Source organism: Lynx canadensis, chromosome A1, assembly GCF_007474595.2.
Source record: "Lynx canadensis isolate LIC74 chromosome A1, mLynCan4.pri.v2, whole genome shotgun sequence".
NCBI classification, from domain to species: Eukaryota; Metazoa; Chordata; class Mammalia; order Carnivora; family Felidae; genus Lynx; species Lynx canadensis.
This window is the reverse complement of record NC_044303.2, coordinates 84,750,068-84,777,756: the sequence shown is the minus strand read 5'-3', so window position 1 is coordinate 84,777,756 and position 27,689 is coordinate 84,750,068. Positions and strand designations below refer to the sequence as shown.

At 35.0% G+C, this 27,689-nt stretch overlaps 2 pseudogenes; one reads left to right on the top strand and one right to left on the bottom strand.

Annotated features, from left to right (window-relative positions):
• Window positions 1-888: 888 nt before the first annotated feature.
• LOC115511014 lies at window positions 889-1,832 on the top strand (annotated as a pseudogene).
• Window positions 1,833-18,088: 16,256 nt separating this feature from the next.
• On the bottom strand, window positions 18,089-19,493 carry LOC115510946 (annotated as a pseudogene).
• Between the last annotated feature and the right edge of the window lie 8,196 nt (window positions 19,494-27,689).

The following is a 27,689-nucleotide window of genomic DNA, read 5'->3' as shown; positions in this document are numbered from 1 at the left end:
ATTGATATCTAGTCTTTGGCCAATTCCTTACTGATATAAAAAGAGATTACAGAATGAATCTCTTTAATTGACAATAAAGGGGAGTGAGCCATGTTCAAGTTGAATCAATTTTGTAATTCTCACCCCAATTGTGTGTCTACAACCAAATATTCACATCCATGATAGATACATTAGCTTGTATGACAATGAGAATTACAGTTGTAGATAGAAGGACGTTTAATAATTATCTGATTTTAAAGTGAGATTATGGTGAATTGTCAGGTTATGACAAATGTTTCACAACGGTCTCTAAATATTGAAGGATGAAGAATAGAAAGTGATAGTATGTGATGGAAAACACTTGGATATTTTTTTTCAATTGTTTGGTAATTCTTTCCCCATTAGCATAAAATTTACAACAGTTCAATTATAAAGAAAATACCTATGCATTCTTTATATGGCTATTAGTATTCTTCATGCTGAATATGAGTCCGGGTAATGCAGAACAGAAAGCAAAAGAAATGCATGTACATTGGAGCAAGAGAAATGGGTACATTGTCCTGCCATGATTTTGGTTATGTTGTGTGTATTATCTCTCTTTCCCACCCTCTCTTTTTCATCTTTCCCCCTCTCTCCCTTGTTAGATAATACATACGATGATAGATTTTAGGTAGATACATAGATGATAGTATAGATAGATAGTCAGATAGATATGTATGACTATAAAATACATAACACTCAAATTGGTGTGCAAATTATGTTGAGACTATACTAAGACTTCATACAACATAAGTTTTACATTGATTTTGTAAAATAGCTTTGGTTAAAATGAAAACTGTGATGTGGTGATGAGTATGGCAACAAAATTAATTACAATGATCATGTGAGGTCTATTTTTTCCAGATAAATATGCTTTGCACCTATCATGATCACACTTCCATTCATTTGACTATTAAAATTATGCCAATTTTACCAGTAGGCATTGGAATTTCCACCAACACCTTCCTCTTTCTCTTCCACGTTTTCATGATCCTCTGGATCACAGGTCTAAGCCCACTGACCTAATCACCTGTCATTTGGCCTTTGTCCACATAATGAAACTCTCCATTGCATTGTTTTTATTGTGTACAACCCTGTTGGAATCACTGAACTTTCTGAATGATTTAAAATATAAGGCTTTATTCTGCATGATCAGAGTAATGGGGGGCCCCTGCATGAGGACCACCTGCCTTCTGAGCATCCTCTAGGCCATTATCATCAGCCCCAGTACCTCCCGGTTGGCCAGTTTTAAACCTAAATGCACAAAGTACATCTTCCATTCATTTATCATCTTATGGTTTCTTCGGTTTGTCTCTCAATAGTAACTGCATCTTGTATATTCTGCTTCTTCTTCAAATGTGACCCAGAATAATTTACTGAATGTTAGTAAATACTGCTCATTTTCCCCCATAAGGTCCATCATCAGGGTTCTACTTCTCACACTGACATTATCCAGGGATATTTCTTCATAGAAGTCATGCTACTCTCTAATGCATACATGATGATTCCCTTGTCCAGGTATCAGAGGTGGTGCCATCACCATCACAGCACCAGCTCTCCTCAAGAGTCTCCACAGTGAGAAAGACCACCTAGAATGTACTGTTTTGGCTGAGTTTCTTTGTGGCCATGTACTGGGTGGATGCCATCATCTTCTTTCTCTGCAACTCTGTTATGGACATATGATCCAGTCATCCTAGATTCCAGCAGCTTGTGTCTAATGTCTATGCTACTGTCAGTGTGTTGGTGATAATTTGTTCTGATAAAAGGATAGAAATGTGTTTCAAAAGTGTGAATACATTACAATCAATTTATAACTACTTATTCATGAAATATTTATACCAAAACTGGGATATTTTGCTTTAATTCATATGACAGAATATTTATTTATGTCACAAACAAGTATAATTTAACTTACATGTAACTTCAAAATTATATCTTACTTTATCTAAATATATTTGAAATCTATGATGCCAAGGACACTCCAGGTTCAATAGTTTAGTATTCAGGAAGATTTGATATTTACGATTGTAAACGTATTTATGTTCCAAATGTGACAGCACCCAAATATATAAATCAATTAATCACAAATATAAAGACATTCCTTGATAATATACTATATAATAGGGGACTTCAACAACCCCACTTCCAGCAATGGACAGATCATCTAAACAGAAAATCAACAAGGAAACAATGGCAGTGAATGACACACTGAACAAATGGATTTAACAGATATATTCTGAACATTTCATCCTAAAGCAGTGAAATACACATTCTTCTCCAGTGTACATGGAACATTCTCCAGGATATATCACATAATGGGACACAAATCAGCCCTCAACAAGTACAAACCATGCAGATCATAATGTACACATTTTCAGACCACAACACCATGATACTCGAAATCAACACAAGAAAAAAATTTGGAAAGATAATAATTAGAGAATAAAGAACATCCTACTAAAGAATGAATGGGGTAACAAGAAGTTAAAGAGGAAATTAAAAGTACACGTAAGCCAATGAAAAAGATAACAACACAGCCCAAGACTTCTGGGACCAGCAAAGGCAGTCAGTCACAAGAGGAAAGTATATAGCAATGCGGGCCTTCCCAAAAGAAGGAAGAAATGTCTCAGATGCACACCTAACTTACATGTTAACTAGCTGGAACAAAAAAAACAGAAATTAAAACTCAAAACCAGCAGAAGACAGGAAATATTAAAGATTAGAACATAAATCAATGCTATTGAAATAAAAAAAATACAGTAGAAAAGATGAATGAAACCAGGAGGTGGTTCTTTGAAAGAATTAACAAAATTGATAAAACACTAGCCAGATTGATCAAAAAGAAAAAGGAATGGACCCAAATAAATACAATCAAGAATGAAAGAGGAGAAATGCACACAACCAACACATCAGGAATAAAAACAATAATAAGAGAATATTATGAGCAGGTATATGCCAATAAAATGGGCAACCTGGAAGAAATGGGCAAATTCCTAGAAACATATACACTACCAAAACTGAAACAGGAAGAAAGAAATAGAAAATTTGAACAGACCCATAACCAGTAAAGAAATCAAATTAGTAATCAAAAATCTGCCAAAAAACAAGAGTCCAGGGCCAGATGGCTTTCCAGGGGAATTCTACCAAACATTTAAAGAAGAGTTAACACCTATTCTTTTGAAGCTGTTTCAAAAAATTGAAATGGAAGGAAAACATCCAAAGTCATTCTGTGAAGCCAGCATTACATTGATTCCAAAACCAGACAAAGACCCCACTAAAAAAGAGAATAGACCAATTTCCCTGATGAGCATGGATGCAAAAATCCTCAGCAAGATACTAGCCACCTGGATCCAACAATACATTAAAAGAATTATTCACCACGACAAAGTGGTATTTATACCTGGGATGCAGGGCTGGCTCAATATCCACAAAACAATGTGATACATCACAATAAAAGAAAGGACAAGAACCACATGATCCTCTCAATGGATGCAGAGAACATATGTTGACAAAATACAGCATCCTTTCTTTATAAAAACCTTCAAGGAAGTAGGGATAGAAAGATAATACCTCAGGATCATAAAAGCCATATATGAAAGACCCACTCTAATATCATTCTCAATGGTGAAAAATTGAAAGCTTTTCCTCTAAGGCTATGAACATGACAGTGATATCAACTCTTGCCACTGGTATTCAAAATAGTATTGGAAGTCTTAGCCTCTGCAACCAGAAAACTCAAAGGAATAAAAGACATCCAATCACTCAGGAGGAAGTCAAATTTTTACTCTACACAGATGACATGATACTCTACATAGAAAACCCAAAGGATTCCACCAAAAAACTGCTAGAACTGATCCATGAATTCAGCAAAGTTGCAGGACATAAAATCAATACACAGAAATTGGTTGCATTCCCATACACCAATAATGAAGCAACAGACATATAAATCAAGGAATGGGTCCCATTTACAATTGCACCAAAACCCATAAAATACCTGGAAATAAACCTAACTAAAAGGGTGAAAAAATCTATACACTGAAAACTACAGAAAACTTATGAAAGAAATGGAAGAAGATACATAACAATGGAAACATATTTCATGCTCCTGGATTGGAAAAACAAATATTGTGAAAATATTGATACTACTCAAAGCAATCTACATATCCAATGCAATACCTATCAAAATAACACCAGCATTCTTCACAGAGCTATAACAAACAATTTTAAAATTTTTATGGAACCAGGAAAGACCCCAAATAGCCAGAGCAATCTTGAAAAAGAAAAATAAAGCTAGAGGCATCACAATCCCAGATTTCAAGATGTATTACAAACCTGTAATCATCAAGGCAGTATGGTACTGGAACAAAAACAGACACATAGGTCAATGTAACAGAATACAGAACCCAGAAATGAACCCACAAACGTATGGCCCACTAATCGCTGACAAAGCGGGAAAGAATATCCAGTAGAATAAAGATAGTCTCTCCAGCAAATGGTGCTGGGAAAACTGGAGAGCAGTATGCAAAAAAAAAAAAAAAAAAAAAGAACCTGGACCACTTTCTCACACCATACACAAAAATAACTCAAAATGGATTAAAGACCTAAATAGAAGGCAGAAAGCCATCAAATCTTAGAGGACAAAGCAGGCAAAAAACACTTTGATCTTAGCCGCAGCAACTTCTTACTCAACACGTCTCCAGAGGCAAGGGAATCAAAAGCTAAATGAATAATGGGACATCATCAAAATAAAATCTTCTGCAAGCAAAGGTAATGATCAGAAAAACTAAAAGGCAACCGATGGAATGGGAGAAGATATTTGCAAGTGACATATCAGAGAAAGTGTTAGTATCCAATATCTATAAGGAACTTCTCAAACTCAACACCCAAACAGCAAATAATCTAGTGAAGAAATGGGAAGAAGACATGATAAAGACTTCTCCAAAAAAGACATACAGGTGGCCAACCGACACATGAAAAAATGCTCAACATCAGTCATCAGAGAAATACAAATCAAAACCACAATGAGATACCACCTTACACCTGTCAGAATGGCTAACATTAGCAACCCAGGCAACTACAGATGTTTGTGAGGATGCAGAGAAAGAGGATCTCTTTTCCACTGCTGGTGGGACTGTAAAACTGTTGTAGTCACTCTGGAAAACAGTATGGAGATTCCTCAAAAACCTAAAAATGAAACTACCCTATGACCCAGCAATTGCACCACTAGGTATTTATCCAAGGGATACAGGTATGCTGTTTTGAAGGGACACATGCACCCCAATTTATAGAAGCACTATCAACAATACCCAAAGTATGGAAATAGTCCAAATGTCCATAGATGGATGAATGGATAAAGAAGATGTGGTATATATACAATGGAGTATTACTTAGCAATCAAAACAAATGAAATCTTGCCATTTGCAACTATATGGAGAGAACTAGAGGGTATTATACTAAGTGAAAATACAGAAAGACAAATATCATGACTTCACTCATATGGGGAATTTAAGATACAAAACAGATGAACATAGGGAAGGGAAAAATAATATAAAACAATATAAAAGCGGGGAGGGAGACAAAACATAAGACTCTTAAACATAGAGAAGGAACAGAGGGTTGCTGGAAGAGTGGTGTGATGGGGAATGGGCTAAATGGGTAAGGGACGTTAAGGAATCTACTCCTGAAATCATTGTTGCACTATATACTAACTAACTTGGATTTAAATTTTAAAATTATTAATAGAATGAAAATAAATAAATAAATAAAATTAGTTTAACAAAAAGAAAAAAGGCATCATTTATTCGACTAAAGAGAAATGAAGTATTCAAAAACAAACACAACAAAAAGAATTGTTTCCTCTAGCTCTGCAAAGATGCTGGTGTATTTTGAGGAGTATTGTATTAATGGGTAGATTGCTTTGGGCACTATCGACATTTTAACAATATTTGTTCTTCCAATCCATGAGAATAGAATGTTTTTCCATTTCTTTGCTTCTATTTCAATTTCTTTCATAAACTTTCTATAGTTTTAAGCATAAAGAATTTTTTTTTCCTTTTTTGTTAGGATTATTCCTAGGTTCCTTATTGGTCTTGGTGCATTTGTAAATGGAATTCTTTGATTTATCTTTCTGCTGCCTCATTATTGGTGTAATGAAGTGCAACCAAATTCCATGCTTTGACTTTATATCTTGCAGCTTTGTTGAACTCATGTATCAGGTCTAGGTTTTTTGTTGGAGGCTTTCGGGTTTTCCATGTGATGTATCATGTCATCTTTGGAGAATAGAAGTTTGAGTTCTTCTTTGCCAATTCGTACAAATTTTAGTTCTTTGTGTTGTCTAATTGCTAATGCTACAGTTTCCAGTATTATATTGAACAACAGTGGTAAGAGTGGACATCCTGTCATGTTCCTGACCTTAGTGGGGGAAGATCTCAGTTTTGTGTTTTTTTTTTTTTCCATTGATGATGATCTACCTATTGGTCTTTCATATATAGCCTTTATTATGATGAAGTATTATCCTTCTATCCCTATTTTCTGACAGTTTTTATCAAGGAATGATGCTGTATTTTGTCAAATGTATTTTCTGCAACTTTTGAGAGGATCATATGTTTCTTATCTTTTCTTTTATTAATGTGGTGTATCACATTGATTCATTTGTGAATATGGAACTAGTCTTGCAGTCCAAAAATAAATCCCACTTGATTATGGTGGATAAGTATTTTAATGTAATATTGAATGTTATTTGCTAGTATCTTGTTGAGAATTTTTGCATCCATGTTCATCAGAGATATTGACCTGTAATTCTCTTTTTTAGTGGGGTCTTCGTCTGCTTTTGGATTCAAGGTAACGCTCACTCCATAGAATGAGTTTGGAAGGTTTCCTTCCATTTGATTTTTGGAACAGTTTGGGAAGAGTCGGTATTAATTCTTCTTTAAATGTCAGGTAGAATTCCCCTGAGTATCTATCTGGCCCAGGACTGTTGTTTTTTGGGAAATTTTGATAACTAGTTCACTTTTGCTGGTCATGGGTCTCTTTTAATTTTTTTATTTCTTCCTGTTTCAGTATTAGCAATATGTGTGTTTGTAGGAATTTGTAAATTTCTTCCAGGTGGCACAGTTTGATGGCATGTAATTTTCTGGGTATTTTCTTATAATTGTTTGTATTTCTGTGGTGTTGGTTGTGATCTCTCCTCTTTCATTTGTGCTTTTATCTATTTGGGTCCTCTCTGTTTTCTTTTTGATAAGTCTGGCTAGGGTTTATCATTTTTGTTTTTTTCTTTCAAAGAACCAGCATTTAGTTTCATTTATCTGTTCTACTATTTTTGTCTGTTTCCATATCATTTATTTCTGCTCTAATATTATTATTTCCATAACTCTACTGGCTTTAGGCTTTATTTACCTTTCCTTTTCTTGATCCAATAGGTGTAAGATAAGGTTGTGTAATTGGGAAATTTCTTGTTTCTTTAGATAGGCCTGAATGCAATTTCTTTTACCTTAGAACTGTGTTTACTACATCCCAGAGGGTTTGTAATATCGTGTTTGCATTTTCAATTTGTTTCCATGAAGTTTTTTTTTAATTTCTTCTTTAATTTCCACATTAAACTATTTATGCTCTGATAGTATATTTTTTAACCTCCATGAGTTTGAGGGCTTTCCAAATTTTTGTGTGTGATTGATTTCAAGTTTCATAGTGCTGTGATCCTAAAATATCCATGATATGATCTCACCTTTTTGTGCCTATTGAGGGCTGATTTGTGAACCAACATCGGATGTATTCTGGAGTATGTTCCAGGTGCATTAAAGAAAGATGTATTCTGCTATTTTAGAATGAAATGTTATGAATGTATCTGGTAAGTCCATCTGTTCCAGTGTGTCTTTCGAAGGCATTTTTGCTTGTTGGCTTTCTGCTTAGATGATCTGTCCATTGCTATAAGTGGTGCATTAAATTATCCTACTATTTTGGTATCATTTTCAGTGAGTTTCTTTATGTTTGTTGTTAATTGATTCATATATTTGCATTCCTATAAGTTGGGGGCATATATATTTACATTTGGTAGATCTTCTTAATAGAGAGGCCCCTTACTTATGATACAATGCTATTCTTTATCTCTTGTTACAGTCTTTGTTTTACTTTTTTTTAATATTTTTTTTTTTGAGAGAGACACAGAGACTGAATGGGAGAGTGGCAGAGATAGAGGGAAGCACAAAATCTGAAGCAAGCTCAAGACTCTGAGGTGTCTGCACAGAGCCTGACATGGGGCCTGAATTCACAAATGGTGAGATCATGACCTGAGCCAAAATCAGACTCTTAACAAAGAGCCACCCAGGCACCTCTACAGACTTTGTTTTAAAATCTGGTTTGTCTAAGTATTGATACTTTGACTTTCTTTGATGTTGATTATCATGATAGGTGGTTTTCCATCCCCTCTCTTTCAAATTCGAAGTGCATTTATCTCTAAAATGAGTCTGTTGTAGGCCGCATATAAAGGGCTCTTGTTTTTGTTTGTTTTGTTTTTAATACCATTGAAACCCTATGTATTTTCATTGGTGCACTTAACCCATTTATATTCAGAGTGTTTATTTAAATTTAGTGCCTTTTTGTTACCTGTGGAGTTGGTATATCTGATGATGTTCTCTGGTCCTTTCTAAATTTCATTGTTGATCTTGTTTCTTTCTCCAGTCCAAGAGACCTCCTTTAAATTTCTTGCAGGGCTGGTTTAGTGATCACAAACTCTTAGGTTTTCTTTTTTTCTTTTTCTTTTCTTTTCTTTTCCTTTTCTTCCTTTCCTCCTCCTTTTTTCTCTTTCTTTCTTTCTTTTCTTTCTTTCTTTCTTCTTTCTTTCTTTTTTGTTATTGTCTTTTGTCTGGGAAAATCTTTATCTCTCCTATTATGAATGACAACTTTGCTGGCTAAAGAATTCTTGGTTATGTATTTCCTATACAGCATATTGAATATTTCTTGCCAATTCCTCCTGCCACTGCCTTCTGGACTTCTAAGTTTCAGTGGACAAGCATGCTGTTAACCTTATGTGTCTACCGTAGTAGGTTAAGGATACTTTGTCCCTGGCTGCTTTCAGAATTCTCTGTGTACCTTTATATTTTATAAGTTTTATGATGGTGTGACATGGTGTTGCCCTGTTTTTATTGATTTGAGGGGGAGTTCTCTGTGCCTCTTGGACTTGAATGCCTGTTTCCTTCACCGTATAAGGAAGTTCTCAGCTATAATTTGCTCAAAGAAATCTTCTGGCTTCCCTCCATTCACTGGTGATTCTTATGGTACAGATTCTGTTTTGTTTTATGGAAACACTAAGATCTCTAAGTCTCCTTTAGTGATCTAAAAGTTTTCTCTCCCTCTTTTTTTCAGCTTCATTATTTTCCATAATTTTATCTTCTATATCACCTATTCTCTCCTCAGCTTCTTCAAACCTTGTTGGGACTGTATACGGTTAGTTTTGAATCTGAGTTACAGAATTTTTTATTTCACTCTTAGTTTTTAGGTCTTTGATCCCTGCAGCAAAGATTTCTCTGGTTTCTTCTGTGCTTTTTTTTCAAACTCAGCTAGTCATCTTATGACTGGTATTCTAAATTCATGGTCAAATATTTGGCTTATATCTGTATTAAGCAAATTTCTGGCTGTGATTTCTTCTTGGCCTTTCTGTTGGGGAGAATTCCTCTGTCTTGTAATTTTGGCTAAATTTCTGTATTTTGCATGTTTTGAAACCTATTATGTTTCTTACACCTGAGAGAAATACTATATTAAAAAGGGGTTGTAAACTGTCTAGGACCTGGCATTTCAGAAAGTGTTTCTGGTGTATGCTTTGTGCAACTGGCTGTGTTATTTTGGCTTTACTTTCCCACTGGTCACTTCTCTGCTGAGCTCCTCCTTGGTGCAGTGAGGCTTTTTGACTTTTAACTAGGTGTGCTTTTATTTTTTTGTGAAGTAGGCCAGGAAAAAGGGGGGAATTTTCTGATCCAAAGGTGCTGGTGTGGCTCAGTCAGTTAAGCATGTGACTTTTGATTTTGCCTTAGGTCATGATCTCAAGGTTTGTGAGATCAAACCTTATGTCAGGCTCTGTACCAACAGTGAAAATCCTGTTTGGGATCCTCACCCTCCCTCACTCCTTCTCTTTTTCTCTCAAAATAAATAAACATTAAAATGCTTGATCCAAAAGAGGGGGAGGGAGAGAAAAGGAAAGGGAACAACAACAAAGAAACACACACACACACAGAATATCTAAAAACTATATGGCTGATTCTTAGAGAAAGTAAAGGGGAAAATAAAAAAAGCCTTATTACAAAAATAAACAAAGAGAGAGAAATGAGGAGAGAGAAATGGAAGTAAAACAAGCAAACAAACAAAATTGAAACTATATACCTGATTCCAAAAGAAAAAAGAAAGAGAAAACTGCAGGTGTTATTTGGAAGCACCCTATTTTCAGTGCACATGGTAAATGGGAGGTACTGGCTGTGCTGGTCTGCAGGACAGGTTTGCTGCACTGGCTCAGAGTCAGTATTGACCCAGTGAATAAGCACTTGATAGGCATAGGGTGTCAGGGTTTGGTGTAAGCTAGACTTGCCTCCCCTGGGAGCTGCTGTGTTGCTATCTGAAGTTCCATCTTGTTGGTGTTGGGACAAAAATGGCTCCTCTCCTATATATCATTGAGAGACCCGTGATCTTCCACCCTGTATTGTTCAGGAAGCCCTCACAGGATACCAAGGGCAGTCGGCTCACTCTGTGCCACAACTGTACTGTGTTTTTTCTTCAACACACGCCAGCTATTCAAAACATGAGGCCTTAAAGGACCCAGCACTACATAGATCTGATCCTTTCCTGTGTAGTCAAGCCTCTTTCCATGCCATGTCTGAATCCCCCTGTCCCGGAAAAATAGCTCCAGGACTGCACAGAGCATAGAATCTATGGTGTAACACTATAAAAATCAAAAAAAGTTTATATTCCCTCTGGGTGCACATTTGTCCCCTTGCTGATGAAAGGTCTTTGGCTAGCACCTGAAGGGTCTTTTGTCCTTTGAGACACAATAAACCCTCTTCCAAAAGTACTTTAGGAAGGGGCATGTTATCTTCCAGGGATCCTTGGAAGTCTCTACACTACTCTACCTCACCCTCTCTCCAACTGTGGAGATCCTTCTGCCACTCCGCAGATCAATTTCCTGGGTGTTTCAAGTGATCTGACCTCAATACATCTGAGTATGAGTGACAAAGAAAGCCCAGGGACCCCCTACTCCCATGCCATCTTAACTCCTCCCTACTACACCTTTGTACTGTAACTGTAAGTCTAGAATTGTGATGCCTTTGGCTTGGCTTTGCTTTTTCAAGATTGTGTTTGCTATTTGTGGTCTTGCAGTTCCATGCAAATTTTAGAATTGTTTGTTCTAGCTCTGTGAAAGATATTTTTGGTATTTTGGTAAGGGTTGTATTAAAGTGTAGATTGCTTTGAGTAATATTGACATTTTAAAAATGTTTGTTCTTCCAATCCATGAGCATGGAATGTTTGTCCATTTCTTTGTGTCCATCAATTTTTTTTCAACAATGTATTATACTTTTCAGGGTACAGATCTTTTACTTCTTTGGTTACGTTTCTTCCTAGGTATCTTATGGTTTTTGGTGCCTTTGTAAATAGGATCAATTCCTTGATGTCTCTTTCTGTTGCTTCATTATTGGTGTATAGAAATGCAACAGAGTTCTATACAATGATTTTGTAACTTGCAAGTTTGCTGAATTCGTGTATCCATTTTAGCAATTGTTTGGTAGAGTCTTTTGGGTTTTCTACGTAGAGTACCATGTCATTTTCAAATAGGGAAAGTGTGACTTCTTTGTCGATTTGGATGCCACTTATTTCTATGTGTTTTCTGATTGCTGTTGCTAGGAATTTGAGGAAATTGCAGTAGTAAAAGTGGATATCCTTATCTTGTTTTTGACCATAGAGGAAAAGCTCTCAGTTTTACCCTATTGAGGGTGAAAATAGTTGTGGGTTTATCATATATGACCTTCATGATGTTGAAGTATATTCCCTCTAACCTTACTTTGTGGAGGGTTTTTATCATGAATGCATATTCTACTTTGTTAAATGCTTTTTCTACATCTATTTAGAGGATCAAATGGTTCTTATCCTTTCTTTTATGAATATGGTGTATCATCACGTTGATTGATTTCTGAATATTGAATCACATTCACAGCCCAGGGGGAAAAAAATCCTACTTGATCATGGTGAATGACTTTTTTTAATGTACTGTTGGATTAGTATTGCTAGGATTTGGTTGAGAATTTTTGTATCCGTGTTCATCAAGGATGTTGGCCTGTAGTTTTCTTTTTGAGTGCAGTCATTATCAGGTTTTAGTATCATGGGTAATTCTGGACTCATAGAATTAATTTTTTTTCTTTTTTTTTTTTTTAAATTTGTTTTTCAACGTTTATTTATTTTTGGGACAGAGAGAGACAGAGCATGAACGGGGGAGGGGCAGAGAGAGAGGGAGACACAGAATCGGAAACTGGCTCCAGGCTCCGAGCCATCAGCCCAGAGCCTGACGCGGGGCTCTAACTCCCGGACCGCGAGATCGTGACCTGGCTGAAGTCGGACGCTTAACCGACTGCGCCACCCAGGCGCCCCTCATAGAATTAATTTAGAAGTTTTCCTCCCTTTTCTAGTTTTTGGAAGAATTTTAGAAGAATAGGGAGTAATTCTTTCAATGTTTAGTAGAATTCCTTTTTGAAAACATTTGGCCCTGTAGTTTTGTTTTCTGTAGTTTTTTTTTTTTTTAATTATTCATTCACTTACATTTCTGGTTATTAGTCTTTTCAAGTTATCTATTTTCTCCTGTTTCAGCTTCAGTAGTTTACATACTTCCAGGAATTGATCTATTTCTTTGAGAATATCCAATTTTCTGGAATATAATTTTTTTGTAATATTCTGTTTCTATTTTGATGGTGTTTGTTGTTATTTCTCTTCTCTCATTTTTTATTTTACTTATTTGGGTCTTGTCTCTTATTTTTTATAATTCTGGATAGGTGCTTATCAATTTAGCAATTTTTTTCAAAGACCACATTTTTGGTTTCATTAATGTGTTCTATTTTTTAAAATTTCTGTATCATTTATTTTTGGTCTAAGCATCAATATTTCCTGCCTTCTGCTTTCTTTAGGTTTCATTTGTTCTTAATTTTTATTTTTGAGAGAGAGAGTGTGTGTGTGTGAGCAGGGGAGGGGTGGAAAGAGAGGGAGACACAGAATCTGAAGCAGGTTCCAGGCTCCAAGCTGTCAACACAGAGTCCCATGTGGGGCTCGAACCCATGGACCGCAAGATTATGACCTGAGCTGAAGTCAGACACCCAACCGACTGAGCCACCCAGGTGCCCCTCATTTATTGTTCTTTTCCTAACTCTTTTAGGTATAAAGTTAGGTTATTTGAGAGTTTTCTTATTTCTTAAGGTACTCCTGTTTTGTTATTTACTTCCCTCATAGGACTTCTTTTGCTGCATATCAAAGATTTTGGATCATTGAATTTTCATTTTCATTTGTTTCCCTGTACTTATTTACTTATTTATTTGATTTCCTGGTAGACCATGCCATTGTTTATTAGCATGGTGTTTAACTTACATGTATTTGTGGTATTTCCATATATGTTTGTGGTTGACTTCAAGTTTTTACTTGAAGTTTTAACAAGCTATGCTCTTGTCTTCTTGTTTAATAATACCTGATACTACTTCCAGTAGAGCTGCAGAATATCCACTAGAATCCCTGCAGAACTCTCTGTTTGGGAGACGTTGTGTGGGTAGAGGTTTCAGCTTCTGGGAGGGCCCCACCATGATGGGACTGTGGCAAGCTTGGTTGAGATGGGAAGTACCTCCAGAATGCTGTGTTTTGCAACTTGGAGTATGCACATTAGGCAGCCAGTGAGTGTGTTGCATTGACTCCTGTCAGTGGCTCTGTGTTTATGCTGAAGAGGAGGAAAATTGTGCCAGCTAGTTCCTGTGTCCCCAGAGAAACATGCAATTTTTTGCATTGCTCTCTCTCCTTTCTCTGCTACCAGGGTTCCCTTTTTCTGCAGCACCTGTGATCTGTTTCTCCTCCAAGCCATAACTCTGCACTTCCTGATGTGGTATCTTCTGTCCCTCCGGTTAGGCTCTTTCTTCTGTCAATCCTTAGGTAAATTGTATGGGTATTCAGAATTATTTGATGGTTATCTAGTTGTATTTGAGGGACAAGACTAACCTAGGGTCCTCCTACTATGCACCATCTTAGTTCCCTCTGAGGGTTTTATAATGATTGGGGTTTGTTTCAAGTGTTTTTCATATTTATGGAAATAACTTAATATTATACTTTATCAATATGGTGCATTACATTGATTGACTTGGGACTGTTAAAGAAAATTTGTTTAAAAGATAATCCTACTTGTTTATTGTATGTAATTATCCTTTTGTTTAAATTTTACTTAGTTAACATTCAATGCAATATTGGTTACAGGAGTAGAAATCCGTGATTCATTACTTACTGTATGTAATTAATTTTATGTTTTTGGATTCAATTTGCACATTTTTTAATAATTTGTGTCTATGTATATGATAGATCATGGTCTTTAGTTTACTTATGGTGGTTTTATCTGGCTCTCTTTTCTGGATAATAACAGGTCTCATAAAATGAATTAGTAAATGATATGGTCAATTCCCAGTTCCTTCTATATTTTGGAAGGGTTTGTAAAGAACTGGTATTTTTTAAACTTTTAATTAAATGTTTCATAAATTTAAGAAGAAATGCATATGAATCTGGGTATTTTTTGTGTATGGAAATATTTCTTTCATCTCTTTACTTATTAGAGGTGTATTCATATAGTATATGCCCTCTTGAGTTTAGTCAAATGACATGTACTTACATATTTAGGAATTTAAACTGAGTTTGTAGTATTTAATTTTTTATGTATTTACCAATTGAGGTGGAAAAATAAGGAATAATAATGTAAAAGAATGAGATTTCAGGGAAACTGAAGAGCACTCTCACATGTTCTTCTGATTTAAGAAAATAAGTATCACTACCACTGCTGTATTTACTACTAATATTTATTGTGTGAGACAAATCCAAACAATCCAAACAAATAAGGAAATGTGTCATTTGATTTTGGAGTTATCAACACTAGAGTCTAACCCAACCTTCTCTTTTGCAGCAATAATTAGAAGACAAAGATAATTTGAATAAAGACATATAAAATGACATGAATAAAGAATGTCATTGAGATGTGAAAAGTTAATGAAACAATTGGTTAACAATTACACATATAAGTTAGGCAATATCCAAACCTTATACACATATAGATATAATTCAAGTGAGTTTAATATATAAAATAAAATCATGTAAGACAGACACTAAGACACTTACAGTTATAGTTGATGACAATAAAACCATCATTGTAATAAAGTGTTTAGTAATTATAGCAAACAAATACACTCTTTACAAGTGTTAGATACCATCATCAGACAATTTGAGTATCCCAGGAGACAGAAAAATTGAAATCATTGTTGATGAGTAAAGAGGGGTTGCCAGGGAAACACAAGCCAGAGAATATTAATTTAAATGGCACACATTAGGGCTTAAAATTCATAAAATATATGAAAGCAGAAATCTTACATGTCATATTCTTTGGGCTCTGTGAAATGACAACAGAAACTATAAGTAAAATCAACAAGTAGTGTGGGGAAATAGGTTCTACTTACATAAATGGGTTAGAATAAAGCTTAGGATGGAAAGCTGCCACCATGGGGCAAAAGTGCCTGAGACTAGGTGGCAAGATATTGTAATCAGATCACAAGTAACTTGCTATATCACCTACAGGAAACTACTTTCCATCGTGCTAATGTACCTTGATCACAAACACCACTTGCCCCCAGACCCTTTGTTCCTTACTCACACAAGTTAATGATTACTGATTGTTTTCTTCATGTTCATCATGTGTGTAATATCTTGTGAGCTTAATAAACACATAGACTAAACTCATGTTTGTGGCTCTTGTCTCCTCCTAGACATTAGCCTCTCTTGTATTCAATTCTGCATCCACTCTCTTACTATACAAGAAAGAACTCCAGACTCATTGTGACAAAGTAGCATCTCCCTAAATGCATATTTCAAATAAGATATTTTTGCATAACTACTAGATATAAAATCCAAAGTGAAATTACATCTACAAAGATGTACTAAGAAACCATACTAAGTGCAGCAAAACAACTTGATTACACAAAACAAGCTCTACCAAGAGTAACTTAATGATACAGAAAAACAGTAATGCATTGTGACACAAAGACACACTCCATTAATAGTGAATGATTAGCGCATCACAAATTTGTGCAAAACGTGAAAATACTTTCAGATGTTATTAAAATACTCACGTTCTAAAAATTATATTGTGATATGCTAACTTAAAAGATGGAAGACATGGTTGAAATACTTCAAGGAGAAATTTTTATAAGATACTGCTGCTTGCCACAAAATATCTATATGAAATATTTTCTCTATGTTTACAATCTGGAGGGTTGTGATTTTGGTATTTCCAAAATTCCATTAGTGCAGCTAACTAAAAGTACTCAAAGGTTAAAATAATCCTTAAAATCCTTAATCCTTAAAGTTAGCTAACAAAGTTGATAAGTAAATATAAAAACATTCCAGGGTCTGAAGAAAGTCAAGAGAAGGTTCTAGAAGAGTAAGCAGTAAGAGTAAGTAGCCATTTTTCTATCCAGATCCTAGCTGACCACAAGGAGATTGAACCTCTGTGGAATGTCCAATTTGCCCCCAGTGTGAGTGAAATAAAGAAAGAAAGAGACTGGAGACATCCAAAACATAATATGTCCCAAATTTTACAACCATATTAGAAACAGTGATACACACAAATACATAAGCTAATGAATAAGGAGTCCAAAGAAATTACATGTCACATAATACAGATCTATGTAATATGTTCAAAATATTTAAGTAAAGACAATGGTACAAAAAGGAAATCAAAAGAAGTGGAAAGAGAATCTATACCCTTGTGAAGAATATTGGGAAAGGAGCCTAATATTATTAGATTAATTTTCAATAACCATTGAAAAATAAAATGGTATAAAACAATAATAAAATGGTATAAAATAATAATAAAAAATAAAAATAAAATAAAATAATATGGTATATAATATTTCAGCTAAACATTGAATGATTCTGAGGTGATGGAAGGAAAAATAGAATATTGAGCAGAAATATCGAAACCAAGGACATTAAAGACTGGGCATTCATGGAAAATGCAGTAGTCATTACAGATATACAAAGATCGGGATAAGAAGAAAAAAACCACTTAATTGTTGTAGTAGAGTATATGATGATAATAATAGCAATAATAATAATAAAAGAAATCATAAGTTTCTAATTTCAAAATTAGACAAGGATGTTACACATCAGAAATGCATTGCAACCAAAATAGATAAATAAAAATACTAACCAGAAGTGTTCGTTAAGCTGTGTAACACAAAATAAAAGGAAATATCCAAAGAATACAAAAATACTAATTGAAAGGGATACATGCACTCTGATGTTTATAACAGCATTATCTACACTAGCCAAATTCTGGAAAATGCCCAAATGTCCATCGACTGATGAAATGGTTATATAGATAGATAGATAGATAGATAAATAGATAGATAGATAGATGATAGATGTGGTATATATATACAATGGAACACTACTCAGCCATCAGAGAGAATGAAATCTTGTCATTTGCAATGATGTGGGTGAGGCTAGAGTGTATTATGCTAAGCGAAGTAAGTCAGCAGAGAAAGATAAATGCCATATGATCTCACTCTTATGTGGAATTCATTAAACTAAACAAGCAGAAAGGAAAAAGGAGGGAGAGAAACAGATTCTTAACTATTGACAACATGCTGATGGCTACCAGAGGGAATGCAGGTGGAGAAATTGGTTAAGTGACCTATAGAGATTAATAAGTGCACCTGTTGTGATTCATATCAGGTGATATATGGAAGTGTTGAATGGCACCTGAAACTAATAATATATTGTATGGTAACTAACTGGAATTTAAATAAAAACCTTAACAAAGTGTGGTGACACTCTTGAAACACATTTTTATCATTTTATCGGAACAAATTATCATCAACACACTGACAGTGGCATAGAAATTGGTAACAAGCATCTGGAAATCCAGAATGACTAGGTCATATATCCATAACAGAATTGTGTAGGAGATGATGACAGTCACCCATCACATGACACAAAGGAACTCACAAACAAAAGGACAGTCTGGGTGGCTTTTCTCTCTGGAGAGACTCTTGAGGACAGGCTGGTGCTGTGAAGGTGTTGACACCACCTCTGATGTCTGGACAAGAGAATCATTGTATATGCACTTGAGAGCAGCATGACTCCTATAAGAAAATATCCCTATATAATGTCAAAGTGAGAAGCAGTCTCCTGATGATGGAGTTTATGGGGGAAATTGAGTATTATTTACTGACATCCAGTAGATCACTCTGGGTCTCATTAGAAGAAGTAATAGCACAGATGATGCAGTTACTACTGATAGACGAACTGAGAAAACATGATAAAAAAATTGAAAAAATATTCCTTGGGCATTGATGTTTAAACCTGGCCATCCAGGAGGTCCTGGGTCTGATAATGATGGCCCGGAAGATGCTCATGGAGAGGCCCTCCATTACTCTCTTAATACAGAATAAAGCCTTACATTTGAAATCATTCAGAAAGTTAAGTGTTTCTAACAGATCTGTAAATAACAAAAACAGTACAGTGAAGAGTTTCATTATGTGGACAAAGGCCGAGTGACAGGTGACTAGATCAGTGGGCTTACACCTGTAATCCAGAAGGAGTGTGAAGATGTGGAAGAGAACAACAAATAAAAAGTCTTTCAATAACACTAATCTCAGATTAATAGAACACCATGTCAGATTGCCCAATGTACCCCTGATGGTTTAAGAGCTTTCAGCAGCCTTCACACGTGTTCAAAGTTGGTTTCAGGTGCATAACTAGAGATACAGCACATTTTTGAGAATGATTAAAATGTCTCCTCCAGATAACTTAAGGGAAATATTCTTCTTTATAGGGGACTCATCATTGCCAGGGCACCTGCATGGTCAGAAAATTGTATCCTGCTTTCCAGCATCTAATCCTTCACCTGTCAGGTGCACTTAGTAAACGTTAAATGTGCATCTCCATTTAAGCAGGACTTGGGATTGAGATACGCTCCCCCCCTTCTCAAGGCATCTTATTTGATTAGACTTATAGGCTCCTGTGGTGGTGTATTCCATCACCCAGAACTGTCAGTCCTTAGTTGTCTCTTCTCATAGGGCTCTTTTAGTTCACACATGCAGCAATAGGGAAACAACTCTAGAAACTTACAAATTATTTGCTTTTGTGATACCTGTCAAGAACATCTTTTTATAATTAAGATTTACTTTAATCTTTATAATGATTTCTGTATTCATGGTCCAGTTTTTATAGTTTTTATTTAAATTCCAGTTTGTTAATATACAGTGCAATATTAGTTTTAGGTGTACACTGAGCTATTCAACACTTCCATAAAACACCCAGTGCAAATCACAAGTGCACTCCTTTATCAAACAACATCAATTGAGAAGCGACTTTTTTTTGTGAATTAACAATAAGCCTGCATGTATATGATTTCAAGTATAAGACATTCTGGATAAAGGGAAACTACAAAGAAAGTAAAAATATCAGTGGTTGCACACAGAGAGAAGGAGGAACATTTGGACTATAGGGGAATTTTAGGACACTCAGAATTCTCTGTTTAATTCTATTAAGATGGCTACAACCCAATAAACTTTTCTCCAAATACACAAAAAGATGTACAACAATAAGAATGAACAATAATGTAAACACTGGGCTTTGGTTTATTATAATGCATCAGTGTAGGTTTATTAATTGTACATAATGTACCACTCTGATAGGGTATGTTGACTCTGGAGAATGCTATGCATGTGTGGAAGTAGAGAGTGTACTGAAATTCTCTGTACTTTACATTCAGTTTTTCTGTGAATAAAAGTACTTTTCAAATATAAGACATTAAAAATGTAAACTATATTACATAACCACATGAAGAAGAATCTCTCCATCAGCAATCCTGACACCTGAGCATTCACCAGACCATGCACAACCGTTCAAGCATTTTCTGGTTATGAAATATAAACAATAATCCACCATCTAAAATGGAAACTAAAACAAACAAACAAACAAAATGAAAAAAAAGAAAAAGAAAGTAACAATGAAATCAAAAACTGGTTCTTTAAAAAGTTAAACACAATTGAAAAAACTTCAGCAGAGTTAGACAAAAAGAGGAATCAAATAAAATCAGAAATAAAGGAGTCAAAATAACAGAAACATAGAAATGCAAAGAATGATAAAATAATATAGAGAAAAAGTATGTGCCATCAACAAAAAAAAATTGAGAAATGGATAAATTACTAAAAACGTACAATCATTCAAAACTGAATCATAAATAGAAAATTTGAAGAGTGGTTATTAGTAATGAAATTGAATCATTAGTAATAAAAAAAAACACCCAAAGAAAATTCCAGGATCAGAGTTTCACAGATGACTTCTATCAAATATTTAATGAAGAATTAATAACTATTCTCAAGCTATTAAAAAAAAGAAAGAATAAGAACAAGAAGAAGAAAAGGAAAACTTTGAAGTATATCTTACTAGTCCAATATTGCACAGACACCACAATTACATGAATAAAGTAAAAACAAATCAATAACAAAAACCTACAGGCAAATATCTTTGATGAATATAGATGCAAAAACTCCTCAAAAATTTCCCAAACCATATTCAATATTAAAATTTAAAAATAATTAACCAGATTTTTCTCAAATGTGATTTATTTTAGTGATGATTGTGTGATTTTAATTTACTTTACAAATCAACCAATTTGATAAATCACATTAACAAGATGAAGGATATAAAGCATACAATCATCTATAATGATGCTTAAAAAGCTTTTGACAAAATAAATATCTATTCATTATAATAACTGTCAACAAAGTGAGTTTAGAAAGAACACATCTCTACATGAAAAAGGCCATGTGTGGGACAAAGCATGTTAACATCATACTCATTGGTAAAAGAGAAATATTTTTCTCTACAATCAGGAAGGAGACAGGAATTACACTTTCACCACTTTTATTACACATAGTGTCGAAAGTGGTAGTCACAGCAATAAGATAAGAAAAATAAATAAAATCAACCAAATTGGAAAGGAAGAACTAAAACTTACTATTTACAGATGGGAAAACACTATATGTATATACAAAATCCTAATGAATCCACCAAAAAAAAAGCCCTATTAGTACTGCAAATTAATTCGGGAAAGTTGTAGGATACAAAATTAATACTAGGAACCTGTTGAATTTCCATACTCAAATAATGGTGTATCAGAAAGAGAAACCAAGGAATAATTCACTTACAATTGCACCAAAATATTGAAATGCCTAGGAATAAAGACATACTCTCAAAACCAAGGATATTGATGAGGGAAATAAAAGAAAATACAAGCAAATAGAAAGGTATTCCATGCTCATGCATTAGAAGAATTATATTGTTAAAATGTCCATAGTACAGAAAGCAATCTACAGATTCAATGCAATTCCTATCAAAATACCCATAATATTTTTCACAGAATAAGAACAAATAATTATAAAATTTGTATGTAAAAAAGAAAAGACTATGGATAGCCAAAGCAATACTGAAGATGAAGAAAATGGTTGACTATCATTATGCCAGACTTTAAGTTTGGCTACTGAGCTATAGAATACCAAAGATTATGGTTGTGGAAAAGAAACTAGACACATGTATCAACGGAATAGGAGACAGATCTCATAAATAAACCCACTTATATTGTCAATTAATGTATAATGAAGAAGGCAGCACTTATAGAGTGGAGAAAAGGCAATATTTTTGATACATTGTGTTAAAAAAAAACCTGGACAGCTAGATGCAAATAATGAAAATGGACCACTTTCTTTTGCCACACATAGAAATATAAACTCAAAATAGAGTAATATCAAGAGGAGTTAAGATGCTTGAGTTGAAGGGGAATCCTGGGCATGTCTTTTCCCTTTTCCACAGTACACAGATCAACATCACATCATTTTGAATACCTAGGAAATTGAACTGAGGATTAAGAGAACAATCTGCATAATGTGAGGGAGAGAATTTGCAGGTACACAGTGCGGATACATGAAGTAGGGGAGAGGAAAATCATGGTGCCACAGAGGGGAGGGAGCCCTTTTTGTGGAGAGGAGAAAGAGAGAGGGAGGAAGAGAGCAGTGTATTGGGTTAACACAAAAACACTCCCCACAAACCATTGACTGGGGAATCAGGAGGAACTATCACATAAACTCCAGGCACCTGCGCAGGTATGAAACTGCTTTTCTGGGACAAAAAGACATAAGGTTCAGTGCTCCAGAGGAAAAGTGTGTGTCTACACCTTGTCGAGTTCTTTAAGATTTGGGGTTCAGTGTTTTTGTCTTTAGTCTTTTTTAGAAACAGAAATATTATAATGTGTTCATTGAATATATTTATGAAAACAAACAAGCAAAAACAGCAAACACGGTTCTCCTGGGCTAGGTTAAATAAGGGAAAAGATGTACCAATAAAACTGGTGACTTAGGTGGAGAGCCTCATTGTGGATTATTTAAATGTCAATCTATAGGTGCTTAGTGTTGACAACAACATAGGATTATATACAAAAAAGCTGATATCTCTTTTAATTGATACTTGGGAATTATATGGCAATACAGGAATTGGAACTCTTGTAACAAAATTTTGGAAGTGGTAATAAATCCCTTCTATTTGAATGACTGTAGATTGAAATGGAATAGTCACATTGGTGAGTCTCTTAACGTTGCCAATGGACCATTGAGACCAATGGGCTTTGGAAGACTAGTGCGTACTAGGCATTTTATATTTATAATTCAGTTGAATCTGACAAACTCTAAGTAGCAAAGCTGATGTTGACCAGATACATAAAGAACCATTGGTGGCATGAAAGACACAGAACCCCTTTTGAAGATCACCAAAACTAAACAGAGTCATGACAGTTCTATAATATGTCTGTCTATTGTGGGTGGGCATGAAATCTTATAAAACCAAAGCTACATTAGTGATTGGTTTTATTCAAGGAACACTCCATTTTATAATTTGCTAAATTTCTTAGCTTTTTTATGGTTAGGGTTTTTCTATTTTGTTTCTATGTCATATATGTGTCTCTGTGATATTTTCATCTCTATATATGTTATTTTTCCAAATAAAATTATATAGCTTTATTAATTGATTAATAATATGATTGGTTATTGATACGTATGTTTCTATTTTATTTATTTAAAAAAATAATGTTTATTTATTTTTGAGAGGGAAACAGAGTGTGAGAGGGAGAGGGGCAGAGAGAGAAGGAGACACAGAATCTGAAACAGACTCCAGGCTCTGAACTGTCATCACAGAGCCCGATGTGGGGCTCAAACCCATGACCCATGAGATCATGACCTGAGCCAAAGTCAGATGCTTAACTGACTGAGCCACCCAGGCACCACAATATGTACGTTTTTAAAACTCGTAACTTTTTGAAAGCATATACTGAGGAACATTTTCTACTGTAAAGTGCCAAGTGAATTCTGTTACACACTTCAATGTTATCGATCAGAAGTTATCTCAACAGCACTCTGTGCTTTCTGCACAAATTGTCCACTGCAGCTAAAATCATCTAATCAATCACCACTTACCCTTTTTAACATTTTATTTTAATTCCAGTTAGCTAATTAATTAATTAAATTCCACATGGTGCCTGGTCAGGGTGCATGCATGACCTTAATAAAATTTGCCCTAAGTCAAAGGCTGAGGCTTGCAGGTTTGGTGTGGGCAAGTCCCCAGGAGAATTTGTGGGTGTGGCTCAGTACTAGCAGCTTAGGTAGCAAGTATCTGTGGAGCTCTGGCTCCCTCAGGTGGCTCCGTGTTTATGTTGGGGGTGGGGATGGGAAATAACACCTGCCAGTTTCCTCATTTTCAGAGAAGCCCTTCAACATGCTCCAAAATCAATATGATGAGATCAGTCTCTTGTTGCCCTCTGTGTTGTGTAAACTGTCATTTTCATGTTGCCTCTGCACAGAATGCTGTCTGTTTAAGGGCATTGACTTTATCACTTGACCTCCTAGCTCACTCAGTGTTGAGTCCTCTGACCTTCAAAGCTCCAGGTTCCAAGTGCCAACAGTTTTATAAACTCACAGAATTCAGGCCCTCTAGTTCTCAAAGCCAAACAGTATGAGAATGTTCCCTACATAAACTCCCTGGTGTGAGGTCTCCTTTCCTTACCCTCTCTGTGTGTGCAGCCCCCTCCATCCTGAAGGCAGCCTGTCTCTGCCTTTATTATTTTTCCTAACTTTCAGAAGCGGATTCTTTTATATATGGTTGTGAAGATTGTTCTGCCAGTCTTTGGTTGGCTCTGCTTTATTGATATATATGTGGTTGATACCTAGGTGAAAATGTGGCTCTGGGTCCTCACACTCCTCCATCTTCCCAAGGTCCCTTTATCTATTTACATTTAAAGTAACTATTTATTGGCAAAAATAAACAACACAAGAAACAACAGGTGTTAGGGAGAATGGAGAGAAAGAGGAACACTCCTGCACTGTTGGTGGAAATGCAAACTGGTGCAGCCACTCTGGAAAATGGTATGGATGTTTCTCAAAAAATTACAAACAGAACTATCCTATGATCCAACAATTACACTATTAGGTATTTACCCAAAGAATACAAAAATACGAATACAATTGTAAGGGCTACATGCACCCTTATGTTTATAGCAGCATTATCTACAATAACATCACACTCAATGGTGAAAAAGTGAAATCTTGTTTAAATTAGGAACCAGGGGCGCCTGGGTGGCGCAGTCGGTTAGGCGTCCGACTTCAGCCAGGTCACGATCTCGCGGTCCGGGAGTTCGAGCCCCGCGTCGGGCTCTGGGCTGATGGCTCAGAGCCTGGAGCCTGTTTCCGATTCTGTGTCTCCCTCTCTCTCTGCCCCTCCCCCGTTCATGCTCTGTCTCTCTCTGTCCCAAAAATAAATAAAAAATAAAAAAATAAAAAAAATAATAAATTAGGAACCAAACAAGGTTGTCCACTCTCATAACATTTATTCAAAATAGCACTGGAAGTCCTACACACAACAATTAGACAAAAAGAGAAATAAAAACCATTCAAATTGGTAAGGAATAAGTAAAACCATTATTGCTTGCAGAAGGCACAATATTATATATAGAAAATCCTAAAGAACCCACTAAAAATATTAGAATTGAAAAAATTCAATAAAGCTGTATAATTTAAAATTAATATACATAAATCCATTGTATTTCTCTACACAAATAATGAAGTAGCAGAAAGAGATTTTAGGAATACATTTAATCAAGAACACAAATGACCTATACTCTGGAAACTATGAGACATTAATGAAAGAAATTGATGATGACACAAATAAAAATATATTCTATGCTTATTAATTGAGAGAACAAATATAGTTAAAATGTACACACTACCCAAAGCAACCTACAGATTCAATGCAATCCTTATCAAAGCACAGATAGTATTTTTCAACTAACTAAAAAAAAAAAATCTAAGATTTGTATGGAACCACAAAAGACCTCCAATACCCAAAGCAATCTTGAAAAAGAAGAAAAAGCTGGAGGTATCACAATTCCAGATTTAAAAATACTTTACAAAGCTATAGAATCTCAAACAGCATAGTACTGATAAAAATAGACATACAGATGGAACAGGATAGAGACCTACAATAAAATGACACCTATATTATCAATTTATAGCAAAGCAGACAGTAAGAGATAATGGAAAAATATAATTTTCATTGAATTTTGTTGGGAAAACTGGACAGTTACATGCAAAAGCATGTATACTCTGAAAAAAAAAAAATCAGGAAAACAACAAGGCCACCTACCAAACTAATAAATGTGAGAATACATTTGCAAATGATATTTCCAATAAGGGGTTAATATACAAAATATATAAAGAGCGTATGCAAGACACAAAAAAAGCAAATTGATTAAAATATGGATAGAGAAACTGAATAGATCTTTTTTTAAAGAGAAGATATGCAAACGATTAACAGACATATGAAAAAGTGCTTAACATCATGAATCACCAAGAAAACACAAATCAAATACACAAAGAAATATCACTTCCCACCAATCAGAATAGTGGGTATCAAAAACATCAAGTGATGGCACAGATGTGGAGAAAAGGTAAACTATCACACACTGTGGGTGGAAATGTAAACTGTTGCAACCACTGAAGAAAACAGCATGGAGATACCTCAAAAATTAAAAATAGAGAAATAATATTATATAATAATTCAACTCTGAGGGTTTACACAAAGAAAACAAAATCCCCAATTTCAAATATATATGCATCCCTATGTTTATTGTGTCATTTACAATAACTAAAATATGGAAGCAACTTAACATCTATCAATGGATGGATGGATGAAAACTTGTGTTAATATAGAGAACAGAATATTACTGAGTCATAAAAAAGAATTATATCCTACCATTTGCATCAACATGGGACCTAGAGGTTATTATACTAAGTGAAATCAGTCAGAGAAAGACAGATACTACATAATTTTAGTTATATGTGGAATCTAAATAAGTAATAACAAAACAAATCAAGAGACAGAGACAAGCCAAACAGACTCACAATTACGGAGAACAGACTGGTACTTGCCAGATGGAAAGGTGTGGGAATAGGGGCTAAATAGATGAAGTGGATCAAGAGATACAAACTGTCAGTTGCAAAATAAGTGATGAAGATGTATGGTCAATACAGTGATAGCATGGGTTTGTCATTATGGCCTTTATAGATTGAGGTGTATGTCTTCTAAACCCACTTTTCTGAGAGTTTTTGGAATAAACAAAGATTATACATTATATAATGCTTTATCTGTATCTATTGAGATGAACATATAATTTTTATCTTTCCTCTTATAAATATGATATATAAGACTGATTTCTGAATATTTAACTACCCTTTTGTCTCTAAATTAAATCTTACTTTATAGTGGTAAATTACAGTTTTAATGCAATGATGAATTTTGTTTGCTACTATTTTTGTCAGGATTTTTTGCATCTATGTTCATCAGAAATTTTGGCTTTTCTTTCCCTTCCCTTCCTTTCCCTTGTATTTCCTTCTCTTTTTCCTTCCTTCCTTTCTTCCTTCCTTCCTTCCTCCCTCCCTCCCTCTCTTTCTTTCTTTCTTTCTTTCTTTCTTTCTTTCTTTCTTTCTTTCTTTCTCTTTGCAGTGTTTTGGTCTGGCTTTGGTACCTGTGTACTCTTGTCCTCATAGAATTAATTTATAAGTTTTATTTCCTCTGCCATTTTGGGGGGAAGTGACAATGATAGGTATCAATTATTCTTTAACTACTTGGTAGAATTCGCCCCTGAATCTATATATCCCTGGAGTTTGCTGTCTTGTTTCAACTTAAATCTAAGTTAGTAAACATTCAGTGTAGTCTTAGCTTCAGGAGTAAAACCAAGTGATTCATCTCTTACATATGACATACAGTGATCATCCCCCAAAGTGCCCTCCTTAATGCCTCTTACC